Here is an 8,815-nt window from a genome sequence, read left to right on the forward strand (position 1 = left end):
CCTCCAGAGGTTGCTAGGGGTTCCTTGGGCAGTGAGCAGTTTCTGCCTCTCAGACAACATCCCACTGACACCATTGATCACTACCCCCGTAGGAGTCGCTGAGTTTTGGGTCCCCCTAAGCTAGGCACAGCCAGGCAACACACATTTTCTCCACATCTTTACATGCACAGAGACAGTAAAACAGTCATCAAGCTGGTTTTTAGTTGTTTTTATTGAGGGGTTAACAACTTGGATGGAGTCTAGGGGTACATGGGATGCCCAAGGAAGTGTAAAACTTGAGTACGAACTTCTTAGCAAAAAATTCTGTTCAAAAATGTGGATTTAGAAAAAACAGGAGAACTGAAGTCCCCTTTGGTGTACCTCTTCAGATCCCAGATAAATTCTCCTCTTCACCCACCTGCACTGGGGGTATCCCTGAGCAAGAGGTCCCAATGCTAGCAATTAAGCAGTCCCAGATGAGAACTAGTTGGGTATTGCCAAATAGTAAATTAGGATGTTACCAGTTGGGTATTGCACCTTAGTGCCCTCTCCCTTTATCTGGCCCAGGGGGTGTAGAAGTTCTCACACTGTCTTGTCCTGTTAGCTTGATGGGTTAAAGCGGCTTTCAGGCCTTTTTGCTGGGCTGGCTTCTTACCGACATACAGGTTGTCCTCCCTAGGAGACAGTGGGACAGTGAAGATCCTTCTGTCCAAAAACCAGCCTGTAGGTAGGCTCCCCTCCCTGGTGCCCCCTCTCAAGCTCCACACTCCATCCTTTCTCTCAGTGCATGTTCCACCCGACAATACACACTGCTCCCCAGGTTCTACCACATTCAAGGGTTGTCCTTGGTCACCATGCCAAGCCTCCTGCCAGGGGATTGGCCAAAGTCCCTTTAAACATGCAGATCTGGGCCTCCTCCCCTCCTCCACCTCTGTCCTGTTCCAGAAGCCCTGACCTGTTAGAGCCTCCCAGCCTGTCCTGAAGTGAACTCACTACCTCATTCTCAGGCTGACTCATCTCAGGCTGCTACCCAGCCTCTTACTAACAAAATCCTGTCTATCTAACCTAGAAGGCGTTACATTAGTTATCTATACATGACTAATTCTTTGCAATAACCACACATGTAAGGAGCATTTTTCCCATTGACCATGACCATACATGCTGACGCCTTTAGAGTTCACTTCACTGGAACTAGGGGGCCAAGCCCAACCCATGAAAAACAACCCCACACCATAATCCCCCTCCACCAAACTTTACACTTGGTACATTGCAGTCAGGCAAGTACTGTTCTCCTGGCAACTGCCAAACTCAAACACGTCCATCAGATTGCCAGACAAAGAAGCGTGATTGGTAACTCCAGAGAACACATCTCCACTGCTCTAGAGTCCAGTGGCGGCGTGCTTTACACCACGGCATCCAACGCTTTGCATTGCACTTGGTGATATAAGGCTTGGATGCAGCTGCCCATTCCATGAAGCTCTCCATGCACTGTTGTTGGGATCATCTGAAGGCCACACCAAGTTTGGAGGTTTGGCAATATAGTGTATATAGAGACATTTGTACAATAGTAGCCATGAATATAGATAATATGTGTATCATTCATGTTTTCAGTCATTAAGTCACAGTACAGTATAAATGGTAGACTTATTGTAGCACTATATTAACATAGATAAATGTATAAATGTTGATGTGAGATAAATTAAAGAGATGGAAAAATAAAGAGAATAGAAAAGAAGGGAAAAGTAAGAATATAAATGGAGGATCCAGGGAAGCAAATATACACAAGGAATGAGCATATGGACACGAATGTCTTTTGTTTTATATGCGTAACAAGGACCTATCAAAGTCTTTTGGAAGATACGATTCGATCCAAGGAGCCCAGATTTTCTCAAATTTGTGGGATTTATCGTGAAGGATCGCAGCACATTTTTCATTGGACATATAACACATCATCTTATTTTTGACTTTGGTGGAAGTTGTTATAGAGGACCACCAAGCCTTTTCCAGAGTCTGGCTGCAGTGAATAGGAATGGACTGATTTTTGGTGCAATTGGGTGCAGTTGGGAGGTTTTAAATTCAATAAATCTTCTTTTGGATTTTTTTGCATTCTTTTACCTATTAAAGTATGTATTATACTATAAATATCTGTGCAAAATTGTTTCCCATCAAATATGTATGAGGGTTCCTTTTGCTTGGCACCCCTGAAGCATTTGTCAGATATCGAAGGTTTAGACCTGGCTAGGCGTTGGGGCACCATATACCAACACATTAGTAGCTTAGAATTAGATCCAGTTGCAGCAATATTAATGGAGCAATGTGCAGTGGCGTGCCATATATGATGCCAGTGTGGATCTTCAAAAGAGAGAATATTTATTGTATCATGCATTTGTTCCTTTTAAACTCTTTTGACGTTCATCCATGAAATATCAGAGACATGTTTATGGAATGTTGCTGTCCCTATCAATAAGGAAATAAGATACCATGTTAGCTGCAGAAAGTGTTATCTGTTTGTAGCGTCACCTTTGTATCAGAGCTCCACCTTCCCACTCTATAGACCTTGCACAGAATATAATCTGTGTGACAACCTTTACAGTGACAGAGAGACTCAATCTCTGCCCTAGATGTGTCTTCCTGGAGGACAAAACCCAACATTGAAATGATCCTATAAAACGAGAGCCCAGGATTTACCCAACTGGTGCTGATGATACCCTCTAGGACCTTCTACACAGAGAGACCAAATCAGATGTCAGAGGAAAATCTCAGGATCTCTAAGGAAGTACACAAATCACTTTTAAACTCAGAAAGATTTCTGTTTGAAAAGCCTCAGTGGTAGATTTTAATGGCGTCACTAAGAAAAGCCAAGATGGAAGGTTCTCATGGTGAAGAGACACCAAAAGCAAAAGGGGTCAGAGGAGACAAGGGAGCTCATAAGAAAAAAGACATCCCAAGTCTGCCAAAAATGATCAACAGGTAACATCTCTACCCAAACCTGAGGAACTGAAAAGAAGCAAGACCCCTGAATTACAGGAGACGGGAGGTGAAGGAACATTACAAGAACATACAAAGCCAGACAAGACACAAAGGTCAGCAACTAAGTTTATCTTTCACCCTTATCTGTGGTTTTCCCCTTCTTGATAATGATGATAATAGTAATGCTTGTTATCTTGTCTCTGATAACACATTCCTTGCTCTGCCTCAGCTATACGTGGTGGGGGTATAATCAGGCAGACAGATAACCCTCCTCCCTTAACAACTCATTGATGCAGGCGCTAGGTCCTCTTTTCAACTTTTATTGCAGGGAAGTTAGAGTAAAACTACAAATGAAAGAAATAACATTCAATCAGTATATACAATCTACAAAACACACTAGTCTAGCTAGAAAGGGTTTTCAAACATATTGGCGATGTTTTCAACAGGCTGACAACAGAACTGCTGCTGAATACGTGTGGAGTCCTCTGGAAGAGATGTAAGATGGTAAGATGGCTGCTAGGAAATGTCTCTAAGACCTCATGGTGAAGCCCAAAGGATAATGGGAAAACTACGGTGGCCTTTAAGCAACAAAATGTGTAACTACAGAAACTAATCTATAAAACTGTAATACAAAGGAGCCACTAGATGGCGATATTACACTTTACCTTACATTCCATAGCATAATAAACTAAGAATGGACATAACATAAAAATATGCTGAAGGTATGACAAATATCTTAAGGATTCCTCTGGAGTAAAAGGGTTGGAAAACCCTGCTGTGGATACATAGATGGAAAAATAGAGAGGAAAAGGAGGGAGAGATAGAAAAGATGAGAGAGGTAAAAGCAAGGGAAAGGTGAGAAAACAAGAGAAAGGAAATAGAGAAAAGTTGTGCTCTTGACTTAGAGGTCTGGATTCTGGGCTCAAATCCCACCTGGGACTTTATCTTCATGAAACTGTTCTACCCCTCTGTGTTTTGCCTGTTCCCAAAATTTACAGTTAGGCTAATGCCCCGTACACATGGTCAGAAAATGGGATGACAAAAATCGCTTTCGGAGGGATTGTACCATAATCTGATAGTTAGTACACAGCTTTCAACAGTCGATCACAACAGTCCATGTGACAATATCCACATTTTTCTCGTACGATAGCAGAGGGAACAATTTCCATTTAACCGCTTCCTGACTGCCGTATAAAAGAAATACTGCTACAGGGGTGCTACGTGATTTTGCATTTCTGGGTAGGGGGTGGCTGTCAATCACCGTGTCCTGGCCAGTGTTTACACACCGTCACCCGGTGATTTCTGAGGATCTTCGATGGGGAGGAGAACTGTTTTTTGTTTACAAACAGTCCTGCTCACTGTCAGCTCAGGCACACTGCACAGCACAGCCATCCAAAGCAGTGTGATTACAGTGAAGCACACCCCCCTGCCCCCTAGTAAGACACACACAGCAGACAGTTAACCCTTTCATCGCCCCTCATGTTAACCCCTTCCTGCCCAGTGTCATTAGTACAGTGTCAGTGCTTTTTTTTAGTGACACCAAGTCAGTTCCCTCCAGTGTCAGAATGCTTGTCGCAGTCCCGCTATAAGTCGCTGATTGCCGCCATTACTAGTAAAAATTAAAAAGAAAAAAGAAATCCCCGTATATATACCTCCATTTGTGGATGCTATAGCGTTCACGTAAACCAATTAATGTACACATATTGGGATATTTTTTAGCAAACACAAGGAGCAGGATACATTTTGGCCTACACTTATGACAAGGCAGAGTCAGGATACAAACCAGTTCACAGTGGGTTGTAGAGGTACAGGAATATTAGACAGAGGTAGAGTCAGGGTACAAAGCAGGGTCAGCTCACAGCCAGGCAGTGCATTACTAAATCAGGAAGCAGAATACAGAGTCCAAACACTAGTCAAGGTCACAACATGTAGACAGGAATCCAAAGACGGGTCAAAGGCAAGTCATGTGATACATAGGCAGGTCAGGCCATACATAGGCAAGTCAGGTGATACATAGGCAGGTCAGGTCATACTCTGGCAGGTCAGGTCATACATAGGCAAGTCAGGTCATACATAGGCAGGTCAGGTCATACATAAGCAGGTCAGATCATACATAGGCAGGTCAGGTGATACATAGGTAGGTCAGGTCATACATAGGTAGGTCAGGTCACAGGTAAATCAGGGACTAGCTGAAGACCACTCAACAATCCGTCCATGTCACACTGCAGTGTAAATAGGCTGTTTGGTGCCAATACCAGTGCTGAGCATGCACATGCGCCTACACTCACTCTGCTTAGTATGCACGCTAATATGTTTTCACATGCATGCTCATACAGGAAGACGCAGCCAGCTGACCCAACCAGCAAGTACCAATGAGAACCCCCATGTCATTGGACTGATTGGGAGAAGAAGTCGGTTTCTCAGTGTTCATTTGGACCCTTACACAAAAAGCCACTAGGGGTGGAGCGGTGTTCACCATGATGGCGCTTGTGGATGACTCCTAGGTCGGCGCGGTTAGAGAGTCAGCACCAAACCTCAAAATACACAAATTGTGGATCAATTCAGCCAGAAAGCTGTAATGGGTCTGGAAATGTAGCAGGATTATAGAGGAGCAATACAAACAATCCACTGATGATGTCTCCTCACAAAAGCTTTATTCAGCCACAAGCAACCTATAGAATGTCCCCACCCAGGGATCGCTCCTCCTCAACATTCTGCACCCCGACATTCCTACTCATGAAGATAGGACTCCCACAAGCAAGTGTTTTGGGTTAATTCATTGGCTCTGATGAAGAGGGGATCACCCTTGAAACACGTCAGTATTTTTGGAAGGTCTTCACGCACTTGGGATTCATCCAAGAGACCAGACGTTCTCACGCTCCTTATGGAGTTTGATATGCGTTTACATTTGTGCTGTTTGTGAGTATACATCTACTCCTTTTATCATTAATAAAACCACTATTGAGGTGATGCGCTAGGTTGTGGCGCACTCTGTTTTTTGTTTTTGCAATTCCCCAGAAAAGAAGATTGGAGCTCCATGTTGTTCATTGTAAATCCAGAATGATTTACTTTCACATATTTTGAAATAGAATAATAACATCCTCATATCATAAAAGCCAACACATTTCAGGAGGGCTTCAACATGCCCCTTCATCAGGGCTAAAGGAGGATTCATTTTTTAAAAGGTTCTATTTATTAAATGTGTGCAATAAATACAATTCATTTAACATTATGAATGAAACAAGAATGTAATATTGTGAAAAGGCAAAATATACGTTTTAACATTTTTATAGAGCTTTCCTACTATCCTGCTGTACACCGTGACACCAAAATATTTCTCCTGATTTTCACCAAATGTATGACTGGTTCACGGTTCAGTATTTCATCACTCTTTATTGTTTTAGAGACAAACAATAACTGTGGTCACCTTGTTGATGATCGCAGTGATCACATGACTATGGGCATCTTAGATTGGCTGCTAGCAGAGAATAGTCTCTGCAATTGTAGGATGTCAGCTCCAGCCTGGTGAGGGAGAGGAGTAAAGTGTATGAAGAATAATAATAATAATAATCACCCGCACTCCCAGCATGGTACGATCCCAGCAAAGATGTAAATTGACAATGGGCTGATGTGGTGTGAGGATCTCAATGAATATACTGTACTGTACTGCACTTCATTTAATTTTCTATTTTATTTATAATAAATCTATTTTTTTTTTAATAAAAATAATAAATAATAGTAATAAACTTAATGTAATTTTCTAAAGTATAATAAAGAACATGCACCTGCCAGCCCATGGGATCTGCACAATCTCATTGCTTATGTCTCACAATCTCATTGCTTATGTCTCACAATCTCATTGCTTATGTCTCACAATCTCATTGCCTGTGTATGTTGCACGTTGTTGCTTTTTGTTTACTTTGGTGTTGCCATCACTAAAACCACTTCATCCCAAACTAGCCCTTCTATCAAACAACCTTTAGCCCGAGTTCACACTGATGCGGTATCTGTGCGAATTTCGTACCGCATCAGAATCGCACCCCGTTCATGTGAACCGCTGCGGGTGTGTATGTTAAGTTAACATCACCCCAAAATCAGTCCACAAACCGCAGTGCGATGTGCAGAATCGGATCGCATAGGTGTGATTCTAGTGCGGAACAAAAAAAGGGTCCTTTTTGGTGCTGCTGCAGTGCGATTAGATTTGCACAGGAAATATCATAAATGTCCATAGAATCAAAATATCAGTGAAAAAAAACTTAATGATGTCAATCCACCACCATAAAGTGCTCTCGCTTGCAGAAAGGCATTCACAAATGCCGTCACCGTCTTCCGTGAGTTCAAAACTCACCAAAACTGATGGCTGCCGCTACAACAGCATGACCGCCTGTGTGTCTACACAGAAATTCCAAAGGTGCACGTGGCTGGCAAATGATTGTGTCCACAGGTACCACTCGGTCTGGTCGGGCCAGCAGCTCAAAGTCCACTTCCAGACAACATTCAGGTCTCCTCCCCACTGAGAGCAAAACAGCCATCCTGTTAATTGAAATATTTTGTATGATTTCTATTAATTTTGATGATTTTGTGAGAATTGTTGGTAATTTGTTGTTTTATTTCTGTTATATTAGTATTATTTTTATTATTATTATTCGGGTAATAATGACTTAACAGCCCTGCACCGGAGACTCTGCACTCCTGATCCTTATAGCTTGTGTTTAGTTTGTTACATAGTATCTCTATACAGTTGGGTGGCACAGTGGCTAGCATGTCTGCTCTGCAATAATTGAGTGATGGGTTCAATTCCCAACCATGGCGCCTCCTGCATGGAGTTTGCATGTTCTCCGTGTGTTTCCTCCAGGTGCTCCAGTTTCCTCCCACACTCCAAAGACATGCTGGTAGGTTAATTGGCTCCTGTCTAAATTGTCCTAGTTACATCCTTGGCCATGCGGGATCTCCTGCATGGTGGGGGTTGGGGAAAGACCTGGCAACCTACCCTGTAAACATAATTGCTAAGACGATTCATGGAAAAAGTCACTTACATATGACAATCCATGCAATCGCCAAGGGTCAGATATGACTGACTAGATAGATCTCTATACAGTAGGTAATGAGTTTAAAAACTTAAGCCGGCCATACGCGGGTCGGATGCCAAAAGGATTTTCTATAGAAAAAATTTTCTATGAATTTCCATTCTAATTTTGCATTAGAATGCAAGCCACAGAGTGAGTGAGCCACAGCAATAGCTGATTTTTTGAGCGACCATCAAATTTGAGTGATCGGGCTTGTTGGAAATTTACAAAAAAATGAACGCACTTTTTATCAACGATGGGAGAATTGTGCGGGAAATGTAATCGAAATGAGCGTGAGCTGCGACCTGGAAAGAAAAGAAAATTCTTGGCCACGAAAATTCTTTTCTGTGGCAACACGAAGTGAAATTAAAGGCTTGGTTGGTGGAATTTTCAAATCAATGGTGGCGCCATCGGGTTACAAAATGCGTGAAATTTCTGATTTTCTAATAAAAATATGTTCAGAATTTGACCCGTGAATGGCCTGCATTACCTGATTGTGCAGACTATTTGAGAAACATTTGATACAAAGTATTTATATGTTTCTTCTTGGCCTGATATTTGTCAGCTGGAAACTGTTGCCAATTCGATGATATAATGTCACAAATTTGTTTCTTTTCATTAACCTCTTCACAACGGCGGCCTCCCGGTGTCTGGGCCTGGATGCTGATCTGCCGCACATTTGTGTGCAATTAACCAAAAACATATGTGCTAAGAGCATGCACCCTGCACCCTCCCAGCACACATGACCAGTGCTCACGGAAAGGTCCCGGTCTGCTCTTTCAATCAGGACCTTTCCCGAT

This window comes from Staurois parvus, unplaced genomic scaffold, assembly GCF_062004578.1.
Source record: "Staurois parvus isolate SC_StPar_1 unplaced genomic scaffold, SC_StPar_1.0 ptg000503l, whole genome shotgun sequence".
In the NCBI taxonomy this organism is placed as follows: Eukaryota; Metazoa; Chordata; class Amphibia; order Anura; family Ranidae; genus Staurois; species Staurois parvus.